Source organism: Halichoerus grypus, chromosome 14 (genome assembly GCF_964656455.1).
Source record: "Halichoerus grypus chromosome 14, mHalGry1.hap1.1, whole genome shotgun sequence".
Taxonomy (NCBI): Eukaryota; Metazoa; Chordata; class Mammalia; order Carnivora; family Phocidae; genus Halichoerus; species Halichoerus grypus.
In genome coordinates this window covers 64,435,734-64,458,189 of record NC_135725.1, presented here as the reverse complement: position 1 = coordinate 64,458,189, position 22,456 = coordinate 64,435,734, and the positions used below count along the sequence as shown (strand labels likewise).

Below are 22,456 nucleotides of genomic sequence, written 5' to 3'. Positions count from 1 at the left end.
TTACGCATCATTAAACAGCTGCGATATTGTACCCTCTAGAAGGGGCCATTCATCCTTCTACAATAGATGAGAGGATGGGGAGCTACTTAAATGGGGGAAGTCCCTGGAGAAAGAGGCTATTCGGTAGATACGTAAGGCACACTCTCCTGTCTTTTAACTTGCTTGCCAAGGCATGTAAAATGCAAAGAACATTTTACACACCAAATGATTTCTACCCTAACAGTTTTTTAAAAATTTTTTTATTGTTATGTTAATCCCCATACATTACATCATTAGTTTTAGATATAGTGTTCCATGATTCATTGTTTGTGCATAACACCCAGTGCTCCATGCAGAACGTGCCCTCCTCAATACCCATCACCAGGCTAACCCATCCTCCCACCCCCCTCCCCTCTAGAACCCTCAGTTTGTTTTTCAGAGTCCATCGTCTCTCATGGTTCTTCTCCCCCTCCGATTTCCCCCCCTTCATTCTTCCCCTCCTGCTACATTCTTCTTCTTTTTTTCTTTCTTAACATATATTGCATTATTTGTTTCAGAGGTACAGATCTGAGATTCAACAGTCTTGCACAATTCACAGTGCTTACCAGAACACATACCCTCCCCAGTGTCCATCACCCAGTCACCCCATCCCTCCCACCCCACCCCCCCACTCCAGCAACCCTCAGTTTGTTTCCTGAGATTAAGAATTCCTCATATCAGTGAGGTCATATGATACATGTCTTTCTCTGTTTGACTTATTTCGCTCAGCATAATACCCTCCAGTTCCATCCACGTCGTTGCAAATGGCAAGATCTCATTCCTTTTGATGGCTGCATAATATTCCATTGTACATATATACCACATCTTCTTTATCCATTCATCTGTTGATGGACATCTTGGCTCTTTCCACAGTTTGGCTATTGTGGACATTGCTGCTATAAACATCGGGATGCACGTACCCTTTCGGGTCCCTACTTTTGTATCTTTGGGGTAAATACCCAGGAGTGCAATTGCTGGATCATATGTCTACCCTAACAGTTTTAATGCTGTTTCATTCATGCTGGCATTTCAAATACCTGTATCTCTCCTGGGCAATACCAAGCATAGATTATAAGATTATCTATCTATCTGTCTATCTATCTATCATCTATCTACCGAGAGAGAGTAGACCTCAACAAACACTTGAATAAATGAAACTTAAGCTTTGCTTAAGTTTGCTTAAGTATAGTATTCAACTGCTGGGTAGAACAGATTTAATTATTTCCCCCTGAGTTTTTCCATTATAAGAGAGTATTTGCTAATAATTAAATCATATAAGCACTATAATAGTATGAGAAAGCAGGATAGCATATATGTTGAGTGTGGCCTCCAGTATCAGATGAAACTGAATTTGAATTCTAGCTTCACAATTTAAAAACTTTTCACTTTGGACAAATTATTTAACTTAAGCGCCAATCACTTTATCTGTTTTTTAAAAAAGGAGTAACTGGTAGGTACGTGATATTTACATGACTAGTTTAGACAATCATGAGGATGAAATGATAGAACATATGCAGCTGCTTACATGCTAGGCGTAGAGTGAGCACTAAATAAATATCACTGTTGTTTAATGTTTCAGCTTAAAAATTATGGAATTTCCATACTAGAAGGAAGATGACTGTATTGTGTGCCTGCTATTCTTGAGTTTATCCCTGTAGGGAAGTGAAGGACGCCACAGCAAAGTTAGGCCATATAACCATACTTAAGCCCGATAGTAGGAATGTATGGTAGTTATAACCCAGGCTCTGAATTTAGACAACCTGGGTTCAAGTCCCAGCTCCCCTCCTGACTACTCTGTGAGCTTGGATAAGCTGTTAACCTGATTGGGCCTCATTTTCTCCATCTGCAACATTAGGTCAATAATACCATCCACCGGGTAGCTGTGAGAATTAAGAGAGGCACTTGGAACATAAAATGGCACATTAAAAGCATCCAAGTATTTGAATTGCTAATATGCAAGAACAGTCAAGGAAATTGCAAATTGTAAACAACAATTAAACTCAAGTTTAGGTTTTGAGTTCTAGGAAATGTGCGTTTTGTTCTATATGAAAATGGGGATGGCATCCTTAATAGTTTCTACTTGTCCTCAGACCAAATAGACTACATTTCTATGTAGTAAGCCTTTAGTGACTATTGATGCACCATACAGAATATAGACTTTTAAGACTTAAGGAATTTGCCTTTAAGAGACCAGCCTAAGTCATAGAAAATGATTTGATGACAGGATTAGATCATACAGTCAAGTTCCAAGTGATACGTTGTGGTCCGTAAGAAAAGAAATGCCAAAAATGACCGGTATCATGAGCTGGAAGTAATTTATGGACAGTACAGGACATGACTAAGAGTTTGGAAAGGAGTAAGGGTGGATTCGAGCTCTGGTGCAAGAGACCAGCAAAAGCAAAGGGGAGGTGGTAGGACTAGACATGGTGTTTGTGGAGGGGAGAACTAAAGGAATGATAAACCCCAGGATTCAACAGAATTTTGAGCAAAGAGTGGGAATTGAGACTGAATGGCACACAAGGTAACAGAAGACCTCTGAAGAGTCAAGTTTATGGCTTAACCCACACCTCACTTGATAGATGAGAGGATAAGTATAAAGAACTACTTCAAGTCACACTTACTGATTCGAGTCAGCTGGTGTAAGAGCCCATCAGCCCCGACTCCTTGGCTAGTGAACTTTGTGGAGTCAGATCACAGAGAACACTGGGATTCGAAAAATTCCTTTGTGAATTTTATAAATTAATCAATGCTCTTTTTAATCTATATTTTCAAAAGTGAAAGAAACAAATATTAATTCATAGGCTCCTCAAACAAAGGCCTCATCAGCCCCCACTTGGGAGCACCCACCCCTGATAGGTAGCTTGGTTATTGGAACACTGGCTTCGAATGCAGTCCTCATTCCCAGGGCAAAGTGTTTCCGCCGCAGTACACCACCCCGCTTATTTACTATGATTTCAAACTCTTCCCTGAAGGATCTTCTGTCTATCCCGGCCAGGCTAAATGACTCCGTTTTTTCCCCCTACAATGTGTGTTTCTTCTTATCTCTCACTTTTACCAACTCCCTCAAGATCAATGAAAGGTTATCATCTACTTAAATGCAGCTTCCAGGATTGCTCTCGCTGTCAGTCCCTAAGATCTGTTGATCTGGAGTTTTTGTCTGATTCTGTCAGACTGTGTTCCGGAATCACGGAAGTCAGGAGATGAGAAAGCTGTATCTCTCCTTCCTACTCCGAGTCCCCCCTGGCTTACAGGTCGCAGGCCCTGCGGCCCCAGTCCTTTCCTGATAAAAGCTGGACCCTCGCATCCTCTGGAGATCCCCGTGTGCCATTACATTCTGGGGCCGTTGTCTTCCCCTTCACATTTTCCAGTTTCCCCTGCTGCCACTGTGTGTCCACAGCGTCTCAATGAGGAAGGAGCAGCAGGGGAATCTGGTAAAGACTGTGCATTAACACCGCTGTGCTGGGAAGAGCAGGCGGCCCAGAAACTGCCGCGAAAACGCCAAAGCACCCAGCAGGCGCTGAGACTGAGGTGACAGGGATTTAGCGACGGCTCTCCATTTTTTTTCTGTCAGCTTTGATTCCGCTCCTTCACCTGTTGAGTGGGTGTCAATGATTTCAGCATTCCCTCCCCTTCCCTCCACTGTCCTTCTCAGCCCTCAGCGGCAGGTGCATCAGAATGGCGGGGGGGGGGGGGGGGAGTAACCATCCCATCGTTCTCTTTTTCACCATTTATCACCGGCCCACTTCCTTTTCAAACCCGAGATCCTGCTTGCATGTGGCGAAGCGCCCAGCAGGCCCCGAAGAAACCTTCCTGCTCGGGCCGTCAGCAGTAGGGTTGACTGAATTAGTGCAGGGTTGTCATCCAATCAGAGACCGTGCGTTGGATGTGTTAAACTCCAGGAACAAAACAGACTTGTGCTTTCTCCTCTGATCCTGCTTGCTGCTGTTCAGCACATGGTTTGCAGGACAATGTTCCCTTTTCCTCCAACTTGAAGCTGTTTTTATCACTCTAGTGGAGCTTCCATTTCGTTACCTTTCCTTACATTGTCACTACCGAATCTTTCATCAATCTCTTCAATTTCTGATCACTGGGGCGTATGTGTCTTTATGAATTGCCCTTATCCTGTTATGCTGCTTGCTTGTAAGGGCCTTATGTGATTTTTGGGTCAAAATATGTTGCATGGTGACTACAAGTCCCTGCATGGTGGGGACTTGATTGCGGTTCCCTGGTTTGTTAGTGACAGCATCTGGTTCCTCTGACCTACGGTCCACTCTCCTCACAGCACCTGTTCCTTTAGGCCATAAGGGCAACCTGAGAGGTGACCTTCTTTGGCAGACTGGGTGGCAGATCTGGATGGAAGGATGTTCTGCACCTTGGGCTTGGGAAGTACACACAGGCAAGAAAAGAAGCAGCTCGAAGGGAGAGGCACTGTGCTGGTTTGAACGAGCTGTTGGAAGAACTGCCAGGTGAGAAAAATCAAGAAGCAAGAGGAACACGAGCCAAAAGGAATGGAAGTGGGAGAGATAAGAAATAAGAATTAGGGGTGCCTGGATGGCTCACGCAGTTAAGTATCTGCCTTCGGCTCAGGTCATGATCTCCAGGTCCTGGGATCGAGCCCATCAGGCTCCCAGATCAGTGGAGAGTCTGTTTCTCCCTCTGCCTCTCCCCCTACTTGTGCTCTCTCTGTCTCTGTCTCTCTCTCTCAAATGAATAAATAAAATCTTAAAAAAAAAAAAAAGAAAGAAGAATTAGCTGGACAGAAATAAATGGTAGAAGATTAAAGAAGTACACAAAGTATAATCAGGGACATTGCTAGCCCATACTCTTTTAGTCAGTCTTTAGGAACCGGGCTTCCAGTTATTTCTCAGCTAAGACATCTATATTTGTTTATTCTTAAGGCATTTTAAATGCCTTTGGGCAAATTAGAAAAACATGCCCGTTCCTCTGGGCGGGGAGGGCGCACAATTTGGTGAGCAAAGAGGAGGCTGTATTTTAGCTCCTGTCTGCTTCCCTGGCTGGTGCCCCTGTGGGAGGAATAGGCTGCATACTGTGCATCTGGCTGTGTGTGTACCGACCAAGAATATGCTCTCGAGAGCAGTCGTACAACTTTTAGTATGTCCTACCTCCGGAAAAAAAAAAAAAAAAAGTCTGCCTCTGAAATGCTCATCTTGTAACATTCCTTTCCATAATGTAGTAGGATTTACAGAGTTCCTAAATATCCAGGCCTCATTTGATTCCCCAAGCAGCCCTGTGAGTGCACTGTGATGCCCACTGTGTAGATGAACAGACAAGTTCAAGAGATCAGGTTGCTCACAGAGGACACAGGAGAGCAAGTAAGTGGGAGTCGTGATTTAAATCTAGATCCTCCGCCTGTAAACCCTGAGCTTTTCTGCTGTATCAGTCTACCCACGGTGACAGCACCCAGCTAGAATAAACGGGGCGGTGTTTGTGAATTGCCATTACCACTCCTCATGCATATGCATAATTAAGTTATGCATATGTGATAATGAAGACAACTCTTGTCATCTTGTCTGTACCAGCATAACTGGCGGGATTCTGCCTACCAAGACCATTTGGAGAAATGAATTTCTGCACCTCAATTTCCTCATAGGTAAACTGCGGCCAGTCACATCTTCCTCATAACTCATTGTTAATAATCATCCTATTTCTGAACACTAAATTCGGCAGGACAGGGCTTCTGTCCGCTTCCTATACCACAGCTCCAAAAACAAGAACAATACTTGGCACAAATAGTCGCTCATACATATTTGCCGAAAGAATAAATGGATTTGAATGTTCACTGCGTGCTGAGTGCCAGATTAAGTACTTTACACACATTATTTCATTTATTCCTCACCACAGAGCTGCAGGTTGGGTATGAGAACCTCCATTTTACAGATGAGGAAATCAAGACCCAGAGAGTGAAGTAATTCAGCAGAGGTCACACAGCTAGTAAGAGGCAGGGCTGGCGTTCGAACACGAGATTGATCCTAAAGCATATCCTCTTAGCTGCTAGAATTGTTGCAAGGGTTAAATAAAATTAGGTACTGGGCCTAGCACTGCATGTAGCACAGAGATGCTTGATTAATGAGAATCTCTCTGCCCATCTAAATCCAAATTTATGATCACTTTTATTTACTTATTTATTTTTAAAGATTTTATTTATTTATTCGACAGAGAGAGAGCACAAGTAGGCAGAGTGGCAGGCAGAGGGAGAGGGAGAAGCAGGCTCTCCGCCGAGCAGAGAGCCGGACGTGGGGCTCGATCCCAGGACCCCAGGATCATGACCCAAGCCGAAGGCAGCCGTTTAACCAACTGAGCCACCCAGGCACCCCTATGATCACTTTTAAAATGCCTTAAGAATAAACAAATATAGATGTCTTAGCTGATAAATAACTGGAGGCCCGGGTCCTGAAGACTGACTAACCAGATTCTCTCTCCCCATCAGGCTTCCTACAATGACAATTTCTTAGGGTACCAATTGATGACTTTTTTTCCTTTAAACACATACCCCTCATTAGCTCTGACAATGCATGTTCTCACGGGTCTCACAACCCGGGTGACAATGACACTGGCTTCTGTCCAGGGATGTAGAGGAGCAGCCAAAAGTGACTAACATCCCATATGGTGATAAACACAATTCTGTCTTTATAATGTATTCATCTCCAGAGGCCTCATGGTAAAGCAATTAATACCGCAGTTGGAAGAGTCCCCCCCCATCTATTTGTTGTGAAATAAACTATATTTCTTCACCTTTTGAAAATGGGAAAAAAGTGACACTTAGAAAACATTAATAGTTACGATGAATTCTAATAAAAACAGTTGCTGGAACATACCTCCCCTCTCCCACCTTAATATGCAAGACAACCGAGTACCAGAAATAGAATAGGCCCACAGAAGTGACCGCTGTTCATAGAGAGCGATCCAGTTTTACCAAACTCCATCTACGGAGATAGCCTGGAAAATAAGAACTTCGGAATAAAAATAAATACTTGGGTTTGGATCCTAGTTCTGCCACTTCCTAGTTTGCCATTCTGGGTGAGGTCTTCTCCTCCTGCACCTTCGCCACCCCGTCTCTTATGAGGGTGATCATTCCTGCTTTGCTGGCACTCTGCTAGGACTCAGATGTAGCGGACCTAGCAGAGGGCCTGGCCCCAAGGTAGCTCCCTGCGCCTTTTTCCTTCAGGGTTGACAGCGTGGCGGGTTGAGAGATAAGGTGTAGGAGGTGACTACAAAGAGAATGAAGAGTCTGTGTGTTGCACTCATGGTAAGAATGGGGTCATTTTTACAGGAAATGTAAGAAACAGTTACATATAATTGGCCAACAGATTCGCCATTTTGAAGTAAAAGATGCAAGCGACTGTGGGGCCAGAGTCAAGGGCTGAGAGCCCGGAATTGATCCAGATCTGAATCAGCTGGAGAGCTTTTCCCTACTTTGTGCCTCAACTGCTCCCCGAAAAAGTAGAACAGACCTCTACCACACATTTGCCACTTGATAGAATTAGTGAGGTGAAACTTGTAAATCTGTAGTATCTTCAAAAGAGAGGGATGATGTGAGTTCGAAAGGATCTGGGAAGGTGCCACTGCTCCCCTCCTTTTATTACCTGGAGGGCTAAGGCTGTGCCAACGTTCTCAGAAAAATGACTATTGATGAATGGGTTTGGCTTTTCCTGGAGACATAGAAAACAAGTTTAGTAAGTAGAAAAAAATACATTCCCTTCATGGACTGAAGCAAAGCTTAAGTTTCATTTATTCAAGTGTTTGTTGAGGTCTACTCTCTCTCTCGGTAGATAGATGTGTTAACAACTGTGTTGTTATTCTTGTTAGCTAGGCAGAGTACATATCAAACTGTCGGAGTTCTAGAAGTCTTATTACATATTCCACCAAAACAATCCTCCCCACAACACACCAGCCAAATTCTACTACAGGTAAGTGGCTGCTAACTTCTTACCCATTCTCCCTCGCTGTTTCTAAGGGGTCTTGTTGGCTTCTTCTATTAAGTCATGTTATTACGCATCATTAAACAGCTGCGATATTGTACCCTCTAGAAGGGGCCATTCATCCTTCTACAATAGATGAGAGGATGGGGAGCTACTTAAATGGGGGAAGTCCCTGGAGAAAGAGGCTATTCGGTAGATACGTAAGGCACCCTCTCCTGTCTTTTAACTGCTTGCCAAGGCATGTAAAATGCAAAGAACATTTTACACACCAAATGATTTCTACCCTAACAGTTTTAACGCTGTTTCATTCATGCTGGCATTTCAAATACCTGTAAGTAACTCTTGTTACTGCTAAGACTGTTTCTCAAGTTTATCTTTCTAGAACTTTTTTTTTTTAAGATTTATTTATTTGACAGGGAGAGACACAGTGAGAGAGGGAACATAAGCAGGGGGAGTGGGAGAGGGAGAAGCAGGCTTCCCGCGGAGCAGGGAGCCCGATGCGGGGCTCAATCCCACGACTCTGGGATCATGACCTGAGCCGAAGGCAGATGCTTAACAACTGAGCCACCCAGGCGCCCCTAGAACTTTTCTAATTGAAGCCTGATCCCAAGGGATTTACATTACAGCTAAACTCGAATTCAGTTGCATAGTTCTGTAGCATGATTGCATCTACCTGGTGGCCAAACTTAGAGACAGGAGATAACATGTACCATAATCCTTGTGTAATCATTCAAGACCTAAGAAAGTTCCAGACATTGGGGGGAACCCCAAAACCCTCAAAACCCCCACCTAAGTACTAGAATTCCCTGTGCATTTTTTAGAAACTTGTGTCCTGCTCACTTTTAGGGCAGTGTTGATTAACCTTTATCTGTCTTAAAATTATGACTACAATGTCATAAGACACTACCAGCCAAATAGTCTAGAAGGAATATAGTTATGGAGAGCCAGAATAATCCCATTACACCAAATCTTTTCTTATGAAACCTCCCAAGCAAAGGTTCAAAACCAATAATCAACATGGATATAGTACTTCTTATTAGCAAGGTTCTATTCTGAGCACTTTAAATCCTAGCATTCTGTCAACAACCCTATGAGGTAGGTACTATTCTTATCAGCATTTTACAGATGGGGAAACTAACCCAAAGTGAGGTTGAGTGACTTGTCCCAGATCACACAACTAGTAAGTGGCAGAGATAAAACCTGAGCCCAGGTAATGTGAGTATTGAGTCAACAGTTTTAGTCTCTTTGCTAAAAGTTTCTTTCAAAGCAAAGTTCTTCACTACCTGTTTCTCTAGGACTCAGCTCCCCATCTACAAAATCAGGTTAGAATGTGTACCTTTCTCAAACTTTCAAGACTCCATGGAAAGTGAGCTAAGAAAAAGAAGGCAAGTGGTGGCAAAGCTTTCATACCCATGAGCTGATGCCAACGTCAGAGAGAGCAAGAGAAAGAACATTCAACAGAACCAAACAGCTTCTTGTCTACAGAAGAGTCCGCAGCCTTGCTCCCTCTAGCCTGCTCTCTGCCCTCGCCTCTCTAACAGAGCTACTGAGTCCCGCTGCCTCTCAGGTGGTCCCTTTAAAGCTGATGGCCCTGAACAGATACACCTGGGCCTGGGAACAGTGCTTGCCTTAGGAATTAGAAGCTTGGTTTCCACACCTGCCTTCACTTCTTTGAAGCAAAGTTATTGCTTTAGCTGTCTTCCTGCACTTAGTTTTTAATGTGACAAAATACTCTTCTCGAAAAATCAATGGAAGGATTTGAGAGATCAGGTCGTCTCATTTACACAAACACACAGTTATTCCAGAATGAGTTTACAAGAGCATTTTAATAGTTTTTTTTAAATACCATGAAGTTCTGGTTAAATAATGTGTTTATCATTAGTACATGCACAGTTGGCCTTATCCAGAATAAGAAGGGGAATGGGAGCCATTACCCACATATTAATCCTTGAAATTATTTCTAAAATTAATATGAATATGTGTCACAATAAATTTATGATGTATGAAGTGTTATCTATATTTTACAGATATGTAAACAGAAGACCTTAGAAGTTTAACCCATCCAGGGCTTCATGCATAAACAGTAAGTGGCTAAACACATTTAAAGTCAGACTGTCTAAACCAAAACTCATACTCTTCCAAGTACTTTTCAGTGCTGTTCAATTTATCAATTCCCACTTTGCCCCCGATACATGTGCTCTGTATTATCCTATTCTCCACTTGGAACATCTGAACACACACATATGCTGCTAATTCAGTTGAGCACAAATGATGGAGAATTAAGTGGATAGGTGCCCAGAAGTGATTTTGTATTATTTATATTTTCAAGTATAGTCTGCTCTCTCTTTGCTAATTGCTTTATTCTCAGTAATTGGTTGAGAATCAGCAAGAATTAAACCAAGCTGAGAAAGTTCTCAATAAATGTGTGTCTCATTAAAACAAACAAACAAAAAGATCCTTAACAATATGGAACCTATAATGGCTACCATTTATGCCAGTCTTTTATCTAATTTAATTTTTATAACATTCCTGTGAGGTTGGTATATTATTAGTTCCATTTTATAGAAGAGGAGACTGAGGTCTAGGGACACGGAGGAACTTGCCCAAGGGTTATGTAGCTCCTAAGAAGCAAATCTTGGATCACATCAGCTCTGTCTGACCTAAGTGCTCCCAATCTGCTCAGTGTCCTGCATGCTGGTCTCAAAGAGAAAGCTTCTCACCATGGAAACATGGAGGCAGTGGGACACTGAAGGGAAAGTGGTGTATGTAGAATAGTTTCAGTATTCTTTTGTTATTTTCTTCAGCTTTGTGAGGTATAATTGACAATAAACGGAACATATTTAAAATGTAAATTTGATGACTTTTGACATATGTATATACCCATGAAACCATCACCATAATCAAAATAATGAGCATATCCATCACTCCAAACAGTTTCCTCATGGCTTTTAAAACCTACCCCTCTTGCCTTCCCATCCCTAGGCAACTACTATGTTGTCACTGTACATGAGTTTGTATTTCCTAGAATTTTATATAAATGGAATTATACAGTAGGTACTCCTTTCTTGTCTGGCTTTGCATTCAGTATAATTATTCTGAGATTTATTCACGCTGTGTGTATCCATAGTCTGTTCTTTTTAATGGCAAGTGGTACTCCATTGTATGGCTATACCATGATTTGTTTATCAATTCGCCTGTACATATTTGGGTTGCTTCAAGTTTTGGACTATTACAAATAAAGCTGCTAGGAATATTTGTGTACAAGTCTTTGTGTGAATATATGCTTTCATTTCTCTTGGATAAATAACTAGGAATAGAATGGTTGGATCAAATGCTAGATGTATGTTGAACTTAAAAAAAATTTTTTAAACTTCCAAACTGTTTTCTAAAGTGGCCTGTACCATTTTACATTCTCACCAGCAGCAAATGAGAGTTTAGCTGCTCCATGTCTTGGCCAACATTTCGTATGGTCAGTCTTTTCAATTTCCAGCGAAGATGTCTTGGGCCCCTATGGCATGCTGTGCACTGTGCAAGAGGGCACGGGACATTGAGGAGTTGGAGGACGAGGGTCTCTACCCTGCAGAGTTCTCAGTTCCCCTGGGGAAACCAGTGAAGCAGTTACAGCTTAGTATAGTAGTTGCCTTTAGTACAGTTGCAGATCTCTATCTACGAAATATGAAAATATAAGACGGATTAATATGATAAGATAGGCTAAGATACCTAAGTATGATAGAAAATGAGTTAAAGGAGGAATATAAGAATATAGCATTACTAAGGATAGTCAGATTTAGCTTCTGGGAACAGATCAATTTTGTAGCAACCTTGAGAGAACAACAGGATTTGTATTGTTAGAAGAAAGAGATGGTGTTTCAGAATCTTCTATTGACTGGGTTGACTTGGGTCAGTTATGTAACCTCTCTGTTCCTCATAACAGGGGGTTATAATGTAAATGGCCACGTCCAACCATAAGATAGAGTACTATGAAATCATCTCCTTCCAAAGTTTTCATCAGAGAAGTATATCAACACTGCAAAAAGCATGGATTTAGTTAAAGAAATGAATTATTACCTACATATTTTGAAAGATAGCACCTATTAACTTGGGCACATCAACAGAACCAATGCCACCCTTGTACTCAGCTGAGTGCCAAATGCAATATCCACTTGTTGCTTTTAAGGAAGTGTAAGTTTACCACGCCTTCAGAGCTGCAATTGGAAACTGAGTTTGGCATTTGGTAAACTGTCTGCCATAGATTGACTCAAATGATACAAAGATTTGGAACAAGTAGATAAGATCATAATTACATCTCCAAGGAAAAATGATTTCTAGTCACTTAAAAAAAAGCATTCATCCTTTTAAAAAAAAGAAAGAGCTTCTTTGATTTAAAAAAAAAAAGCTATAGGGATAAGGCTGGGAAGAATCATGATTCCAGTGAGGTTTATTTTCTTTGGAATTTCTCTACAACTGGATGTTCTGATTGTTGTTCCATGTAAGCCATAGAACTTTTGGTTCTTCAATACTAGAGGTCCCAGTTTTTTCTTTAAATATATCTCCAGACACAGCACCCAGGTTCTCAAAGAAACTTCTCACTATCCCGAAGTGCTTATTCTTTTCTAGATCCCCATAAAAATCCCTGAACTACTCTTTCTAGACATTCTGTCAACCTTAATCACCATCTGCGCCCCAGCCCAGTATCCCCTGCAACATGTCTGATGTGGTTCCATTCTTCTTTCTCTCTCTCCCTACTTCTTGCTGACCCTCTTTGAAATGATCCTCCAACTATCAACTTGCTATCACTCCACTCATACCCATCCCTCCCCGAGGACCCCCTGCTATCTCATGAGCACCCATCCATCACTGGACACACTACATTGATGGCAACCCACATTTGCCCTTCTTGGCAGGACCAGACCACGGCTGTCTGATCTCAAAGCTTGGAGGCCTCACTGTGAAGATGTTCTACTTCTTAGTGTCTTAAATGCCTTGGAACCGACTTAAGCATTCCTCATTTGGAAGGACTTCCAGATTTATAATGTTTGGTCTCAATTTTAGAGCATGGAAACCTATTTAGAGTTTTGAAAATATACGGATACATTGATTTTGCTTATAGGGCTTATAGAAGGAACCCTCCATAACAAAGTCTTTGAGGGGCTTCAGGAACACCAATACCTTGACATAAGCCCAGGTGAATCTATCATATTGAAACTAAATTCAGGTCTAAAGGACAGAATGCTATTATGAGGCCCTATAAACATTGCACTTAAGACAAAGCCAATTATATTAAATGTCACTATTTGCAATTCTGGAAACATATATAGAAAAAACTGGTCTAGCATCCACGGACAGACCTGATAGCCAGCAGTCTTTGAGAGTAACCAGGTGCCAACTAGGTATTAGAAGGAAGAGGGGTTAAGGGTTCATGGAGATGGAAGGAGCACACAAAGGCAACAACTCCAATTCAGACTTTACCCTGGGTCAGTTTTCAAACAGGCTACTTTTTCATAGAGATACCAACTGTCTCACAATATATTTAATTAAGAGGATCTGTTCATTCTGATTAGCTACAGAAATTATTAAGCAAGATTGAAATGAGATATAACTAGTTTGAAGATATGACTCTACAAATAACTTCTAGAATATATTTCTTTGAAACTGTTTTTGTTGTGTTGTGTTTTTTTACTTATTTTATTTTTTTAGAGAGAGAGCTGGTGTGTGCACATGAATAGGGGAGTAGGGAGGGACTGAGGGAGAGGGAAAGAGAGAATCCCAAGCAGGCCTCACGCCCAGTGCAGAGCTCCATCCCATGACCCTGAGATCATGACCAGAGCCAAAATCAAGAGTCAGAGGCTTAACTGACTGAGCCCACCCAGGTGCCCCTGTTGTGTTGTGTTTTAAATTGAATATTCACTTTCAAGCTTGCAGGGATTTTTATTTCAACTTGTTTTTTTTTTTTTTTTTCCTAGCCTATTAAGGAAGAAAAAATAAGCTTGATGTAGTTTGTACCTCTGTGAAATGAGAATCATCACAAAGTTGTTTTGAGATGAAAAGCTCTTAGAACAATGCTGGGCATATAGTGAGTGCAATTAACTGATTGCTAGTAATATTATGAAAACCAACAGTTGTAGACAATGTCAGTGTTTGTGCAACAAAGGGAAGACGAACAGGTTTTAAAATGCTTGGAAAGGGTATACATCTTTATGATGTACGACAGTGTTCCTGTGGTGAGATTAGCCTTCAGTGACAGATCAGGGAAGACTGCCAGATAAGATTCCTTGTTATGGCTCAGATGCTACTTCTGTAAAATCCCCCTATGCACATTCAAAGCAAATTGCAAGAGCTAACCTGGAAAACAAATGAATACAAAGCAAGTTTCAATGTCTGTTTTTATATAAAGGCAATAAATATCAGAAGGCTGACTGTTTGGATGTGCTCCAGCTTTGCAGATAGCACTGGGAAATGCTATGTCCATGGTCCTTGGGATGACTCTGGGCTCTTGGCTCTTTAAAGTACAAATTAGTGGAATTACTTAGCCACACTGGGATGGTCCTGTTTGTAATCATTCTTCAAACAGCTTGCCTAGTACATATTATCCTTTATCTAAAAGAGACAGACTTAGCTAGGATCAGCAAGGGTGTGAGCTGCTACCTTCTGAAAGAATTCATTGTTTGCACTTGCCCACACTCAATTCTCAAAGCATAACCAGTTATACAAATCTTGTGACTCCTATAAATCTAAGGCAGTCAATTATATTTCACCTTCCCTGAGCACCCCATTCCCTCCACTTGCTGCCACAGGCTGTGAGAACCGACAGGCTGGACCCATGTTCTGAGGTGAATGGAAAACGAAGCTGAGCTGTGTGTACCCTGCAGTCATGTATAAAAAAATGACAAACTGTTCCTTGATCACAAATTACTGTTGTAAATGTTGTTACTTGTGACTGAAATGCATGATATACTCAGAAGGCCAGAACTTTGGCAAGCATAGCTTTCAATTCTTTATTAAAGGCAGCCTGGTGTGTTGAAAAGACAGACCTTCAGACAGATCTGGCTCTGAATTTGGGCTCAGCTATGATGTGAACTTAGGTGACTTAAACCCTCTTGAGTCTCAGCTGCCTTCCCTGTGGAATGAAAATACACCTTGCCTAGTGGGGTTGTTGTGAGGATTAAAAGACATAGAATGCCTGGCACAGTATCTGGTATATAGGAGTTCAAAAAATGCAAATTTATTCTGTGTAGGTAAAAAGAAGCTAAATACTGTTTCTTTTTTAAAAAAAATATTTAATTTATTTATTTGAAAGAGAGAAAGAGCATGAGCAGGGGGAGGAGCAGAGGGAGAAGCAGGCTCCTGGCTGAGCAGGGAGCCTGATATGGGACTCGATCCCAGGACCCTGGGATCATGACCTGAGCCAAAGGCAGACGCCCAACGAACTGAGCCACCTGGCGTCCCTAAATACTGTTTCTAAGATGTATTGCACCATTCCTCTGGCTAAGGCTCAAGCATCAGTCAGGACTTGTAAGAAACCCATTCTAGAAGGCCACAATCATTGTGTCCCAAATGCTATAAAAGACTTTAAAAACAATCTGAGTATCAGAGAGAACCAGTGTTGATAAGTGGCCTTCCAGCCTCTGCCTACACCCCAGTGATTGGAGTTTGCCCCCTTGTGAATCTGTCCCATCTGTCTTTGTGCAGGTTCAACTGTTAGAAAATGCCTCTTTAAACTGGGCCCAAATGTGTCCCCCTGTAATAATTACCAACTGATGGATTCTGATTCTGTCCTTTAAGCCACCAAGAATAATTCCAGTATGCCCAACACCAAAGATGTGATTGGGATGATGAGATGAAAGAGCCACTAAATCCTGGATATAACAGAACAGAGGGGCTCCTTAGGTTGTATTCTCTCCCAGGGCTCAGAGATTCTGAAGCCAAGTGGGTTGGTAACTGAGCTAACTGATCCTCAAACCTTTCCTTTGGTGATGACCCCACACTTACAACTATTGAAAGAGGGAAGAATAGGATGGTAACTATTTCCTTTGTTCAACTGAAGAAATGGTGTGGTCCTAAGATAAAAGAAGGGATGGTGCTGATTATATAATAGGCACTCGCCCCTCCATTCATTCATTAGCACGAGCTACTGACCGACTATGGAAAGAAGGGCAAGGGTAAGTCATTTAGAAAGACAACTTACCAGTCAATGAGGCTCAAACCAGTAAGGATATTCATGATGTTTCTTTGAGAATTAGTACACTTAGATGATAAAAACATAAAGACATTGATAAGCTACATTAGCCAATGAACTTCGGGAAAATTAATAGAACATCCAAACATTCTCTCTTTTAAATAAGTCACAAATTCTGTCAGTAACCATAATCATCAAGGCCAACAATAGGAACTCACAACAATTGATTCCACTGGCTATTATAGGTAGGGTGAAAAAAAAAAAGAAGAAATTGTGCGAGATTGAGAAGATTTTGTTCCACATCTCTTTCTCACACTTTGCAAATGATTATTTTTATTATTGTATGTATAAAAAATATCCTTTTTGTCCTGGGAAGCCATATAAGAGGAAGCTGGACTACTACTTTAGATGTGAAAATGTGGGACTTAAACTTGCCACCAGAAAGAACCCAGAGATCTCTCTTAGCCACTAAGCGAAAACTCAATAAAGCAAAATAAAAGTAGGGAGGGACAACTCCTAAATTCTGTTAGTCATGACAGTAAACTGAGGCTGGATGGCCACAGTGAGGCTGCTGTGTAGCCAATGAAAACCTGAGTTTTTACATCCACAGCCGGTTGTAGAACAAACAGATGAGACAGAAATGGGTGATTTAGGTGGAGAGGGTTTTGGAGAAGAGGATGGACAGAGGCTTTTTCCAGAGCTCAGAGCCACTGCATTCTGTAAGCAAGTTAAAGGCTTAAAGACTAACTGAGGTTCCCTTTGAGGTCCTCTAGAAACCGTGTCTCATCTACTCACCAAAAACTCTGGTTTGCAGAAGGCAAAGGGATTGTGTAATGGTGCTAGGCTGGTCCTTTCTCCACACACTCAAAGTTCCTAGTTTCCTTTTGGCGGTCCCCAAACTATTTCAGGCTTATCAGGGGGACAGCTCCTCAATTTCTCTACAGCCCAACCTTCCCCCAAGGGGCTACTGGCTTTTCTTGGTTGCCTAAGAACTCTCCCTGTCAACTCTGTTCTCCTTTCAGAGACATCTGGTAGTTCAATGACCTCCAGAAGGAAGTTCCTTTAGGAGAAGCTTGACCTTGCTCTGTAGCCCTCTGCTACCCTCTGCTGGCCAGGGTTTGCTCTTCAGCACTGGACGTGCAATATGAAATGGTTTCACTATAAGCATCTCCCTGGAGACCAGGTTGGGCTTCCACATTGCCAAAGCCCATACCACCAAGGATACCATAACATGGAGGAAAGCACCACTCTGAATGCCCCAACTTAGGTCGTCCTTCAAAGAAGAGGTACCAGCCTTTTTTTTTTTTTTTTTTTTTAACTAAACACATGCTAAGTGCTATGTACAAGCACATGGTAAGCCTGGGAAGACAAATTGAAAAAGGTCAGAGAAAAAGGACTCTCAGGAAGCTTCCGGTATTTCATGGCAAATTATAGCTGACCCATTCCCCAGGGCACCATTCTAACGTAGAAAAAGATAAGTAACTCACTACCTGAGCCCCAAGCCCTTCAGGAGTTTCTGGACACAAACTTTTCATGAGATGTCAACCAAATCTGTACTTTATCTTCAATCTTCATGTCCTTATCCCTTTTTCTGAAGGCAAAGTCTAAGACACAGGGTCTACCTTCAAGGGATTTCACAAATGGAAGGTGAAGACAGTAATGGAAAAAAATAACGTGATGTGACGAGAGCCAAGCCATGTGGAAATGAGGAGGAAGCAATTAATTAAGACTGTGGGGATAAGAAGCAGCATTTAAGGGTGGTCTTCCTGAGACAGAAGTCTCACCATACTGCTTGCTTATTTAAAAAGAAAAAGAAAAAAGAATTTTTATGGCTTTCCATTGTCTATAAGCTTGAAGCCCTTTGCATGGTCTGGAGTAGGCTTCATGGTCTTTCCCCTACCTTCCTTACAGCCTCGCTCTTTGCTCTCTATCATCTTCTGGTCCAGCTGAAGATGCATCATCATCTCAAAGAATATATAGCCAGAATCCAGACAGAGAGAGAGAGAGAGAGAGTTCCAGGCATCCCTTCCCAGTTCATGGGACAAATCCTGGATCTTCTGTGCTTCACTCTCCTCAACTTCTCTTCATCTCTTGTTCCATTTACTCAGCTCTCCCTCTAAACCCTGTTTCCAGGAAAGCAAATTTGGCCTATAGAGTGTGACTTCAGACACATTCTATCTCAGACAGTTATGTTCTTTCTCTTTAGCTTCCTCATATCAGCCCCACTAAACCAGGATCCCCAGAACCCAACCAGTAGCACCTCTGTCCCTTCTGTGAAGTGGCATTTAAAATTCTTGAATGTTATTGCCCAGGGCAGGTCATGCTTGCCTTTATTGGCTTCTTGCCTATCCATGTCCTAGGATGTTAGTAGCAAATCAAAACTGTTACAGCTACACTGTCAAATTACTTGGGTAATTTCTCTGGATAAGCTTCTACCTTCTACTCTGAACATTTGATCTTTTGCCCGTTGGCTGCCATCTAGATTGCTCCTCGAAACTTCCCCCTGGAAACCATTGCTGACCTAACATTTGTCTTGACAACACTGGACAAATAGCCTTTGGGCAGGAAACCCCCCATATTCTAGGGCCCCACTTACTTAAGAAGAGGGAATCAGACAACTAATGTGAGGATGAGAATACTGGTAAGATTAGGTCATGTTTATTGAGTGCTCCTGATGGGCCAGGCTCCATGCAGGTACGTGATGCCTTCTGATCATCACAACTAACTATGGAAGGAGGTGTTCATATCATCTCCATTTAAATAGAAGGAAACTGATGCTTTAGAGATTAAATAACCTGCCTAAGGTTTTCACGCATCTGATATCAGAGCCTGCACTCTTAAGCACGTTTTTTCCTGCCTGCCTGCCTAACAGACAGGAAGTGTTCCAGCGCTATCTACTGGATCGTCTAGATGATATTGACATTTAGCCACAAAGCCACATTGGGATTTGTGGTCATTCCTCAAGAATCTTCAAAGTTTCATGCTTCTACAAAAACTTCCTTCTTGTTCTCCGGAAAACTGGAAGGACTTGAATAAAGTCCAAGAGTCACTGTTAAGTAGTAAGAGGACTCAGCAAAACGTGAACAGCCTTAACCGAGTGACTTACTATTATTGGTGCTGTTATTATCTCTCCTAGCTAAATCTGAGGGAATTCTACAAGGATAAGGGAAGCAAGAAATCCCTCTCATTAAGATGAGATGCAGCTAAGCGTACATTCACCTTATATGATAAGAAGCATAATGTACACATACATATGGCATAAATGCGTATTTCACCATTGGATCTTAAGTCATGGTTGTTAAAAAGGCTATTATGCAATATATTTTTTTATGTCTCTTACATCTCTGATTTTTCCTAAGTTGGATTCCTTGCCCTCTCTTTTATTCTCTAAGGGAGGAAAAGACACATCCTTCAACCTCAATGGGCAATTTGTTTTAAAAGTAAAATGGGAAAGTATGATGAGACCATGTCTATTTTGTTTATTATTGTAGCTCCAAGTGTTTGGCCAATGGAAGAGCACTTGATAAATAATTGCATAATTGAAATCAGTCACCATTTCCACAACTATCACAACCACCCTCGTAGGCTAAATTTATGCAGGTTGCTGATCCTCTGTGTGAATCAGCCTTGCAGCCTAGATATATATCAATGTTTAGGCTCCTGAAGCTCCATTTGGAAAGAAGAAAGCCACCTCCTAGGAGTGCGCAGGGCACTTCATTTCACTGGGGCCATTGCCAGACTCTGAACCCTGGGTCTCGATGCTGTCTCCCTTGCTGATTTTGTCAAAATTCCTATTTTCAGACTCCTGTCCACTTTTTAGGACACCTCCATCGCTCTTTACCTGACCCCCTATGTGGCCACCCAAACTGTCCCCATGTCTGTCATCTCACTTCCCTCCCCTGCCACTGCCTCTTTCTCCTCCTCCAGTCGGGCCTCCTCCCCCCTTCTAGTAAGAGATCTGCTCCAGGTTCCAGGACCTGCTCTCCTCCAAAGCCTCTGAAGCTCACCCTTCCGTGCCTGCCTTCCATTGCCGATGGGCAGAGACCTCTCTGCAATTCTGCCACAGAACCAAAAGGGCCACAGAGGCTGGAGTTTCTGCAGAAATATGCAAATTACTTTTTTAAGTTTCTTGTGAAAAAAAAAAAGTGCATTTGTCTGTCAACAGTCCAGGGGCTTGATTGCTTTTTTTATTTTTTTCATTTTGGTTTTTGCTTTTTTTTGCATGTGAAAAAGCTTCAGTGTCAGCATAAGATGGAGTCTGATTTTTTGCTGTTCTTTCTTACCACCACCAAATTTCCCCCCAAGCACACTGAATACTGGCATATTTAAGAAGTTATAAAAAATTCCCATTAGGAATGCAAATTGGGGTTCCATGGATACATTTGAATTCTGATTTGTAAAGATCTTGGGATGATAAATTTGCTAGTTCATCTGATAGGAAAGTGAGTGATCCATTTCCTGCAGAAAAATTAAAAACATAAATGATAGTCACATATCCCTTACTCATATCACTTTCTTGCTGCTTCTCTAAAGACCCAACATCACTTATAGAATACGAAGGCAAAAATGTACAAAAACACTGACCTGGTTTTGTTTAGGTTTGGTTTAGTACTGTTTTGATTTGAGTAAATCAGAACCAATACTCAGGATTCTCACTGGAGGCTACTAAAATATCCTTTATGGAAAGAAGCATTAAAATGCTTAAGGATTCAGCAAAAGAATAAAATTCTTATCACCTCCTCTCCCATTTCTGATTATCATTCTAGCACCTCCTAAACTTGAATGTCCCTATCTAAAAAACAGTCAAGCTTGAAGTTTCCAGGCATATATAACTGTCTCAACAAATATTTAGTCATATCTCTATGGATTTGTCAGCTCCCAAAAGAAGTAAAAATCTAGAGGAAAGGATCCATCTTCCAAGCCCCAAACCAGGTTCATTGCAGATATCCAAATATTTGAGGCAGACATCTGAATGGTGAGGTCAGTTATCTGCATCAGCCCATGTGAACCGATACAGACTTGTTTCTGCTGAATTTATTTCAACAAGAATGATAAACAAATAAGCATGCGCTAGCATGTGGCAAGGAACAGTGTGAGGATGAAGTTTTCACATACCCGCTCAGATGTTCTGCTGTCAGACAGTTGCCAGCACCACTTCCTGCCTCGATGAGGACGAATAAAAGTGCACCCTCAGCATTCCTTGCTCCCACATTTCCCCCACAGTGTGAAGGACCGGACAGAAACCGTCAGGCTCAGCTCTGCACGGCTGGGGGTGACCAAGTAGCGATTCATGGGTTAGGCTTGCCAGGGAGAGAAAATGATTCCGTGCAGGAAGAGAGTATCTGTACTAAAGCACTCAAATTACTGCTAAGGATACTGCTTGCATTTGAAGCTGTTAATCTGGGCTATTTTTAGTGGGAACAGTAGCCAAACTCCTAAAATCCAAAATTGCATCTCTGTGACTAATGAACCCATCCGAAGTGGGTAAGAACTGCATAAACAGGCAATCGCAGCTCCATGTGTTATTTATGAGGTGGGCTTTTACTTCAGTCTCTACTCCCTTTTGAAGTCTATGTGTGGAGTTAAGTGTTGCCTCTATGTGTAAATATATATAAAAACACATATGTATATGCTTCACAATGTAATACAAAAATGATAGCATCTGAAAAGTTGTCTTTAAGACTCTGAATGCTTCTGGGGTATGATGGATAAACTCGGCGTTAAGCTAACAAACAGGAAGGGTGTTGAAATAGGATTGTAAAACTGCATTGTCTTTAAGTACGATTATCCATCAACATGTACGCCTGTTGATAGCATGTGTAGGGAAGAGAAATGCTAAATGATCCTCTGAGCTCAAATTTGTTTAAATAAAGTACACATTTGGGAGTTGGGGAGGGAGAAGCTATGAAGCCAAGCTGTATTTATTTTAAAGTATTGGTATCTGAGAGCATAAATTCCATTCTTCTACTACAAAGACTTTCTAATATTTCGGTGCCGTTCTAACTGTCTCCTTGTCAGTGGTGGGTCAGGTTGGTGAATGCCTTCAATGATATGGTTTGATCAGGTCATGCAGAGAGAAGCTTGTGTCAGCACTGCTCTGTGGTAAGAGTCAGAAAATCATAATGTATGCTCTTTAGAATTGTGCGATTAAGGTTTTACCACCTGACACCTGAAATTTTCACCAAGTAATTGACATTGCTTTAATCTATTTTACCAAAATAAGTAAAATCTATAAAATGCCAGACTAGCACTGACAGAATATTGACAAGCTATATCAAATTACATTGATCATTTAACATTGTTTAGGTATGAAGACAGGGAT

General features: G+C 41.6%; 1 protein-coding gene across 3 annotated transcripts in view; it reads right to left on the bottom strand.

Moving 5' to 3' along the window:
* PLPPR1 (phospholipid phosphatase related 1) overlaps positions 1-22,456 on the bottom strand; it is a 257,859-nt gene that overhangs the window by 151,840 nt on the left and 83,563 nt on the right. Inside the window, exon 1 of one of the 3 annotated variants that reach the window (XM_078061528.1) lies at positions 21,250-21,431. The exons of the other annotated variants lie outside the window; for them this stretch is intronic. The gene's annotated coding sequence lies outside the window, so the exon portion shown is untranslated. Of the gene's footprint in view, positions 1-21,249; positions 21,432-22,456 lie in introns of those variants that run through there. 3 annotated transcript variants of the gene reach the window in all.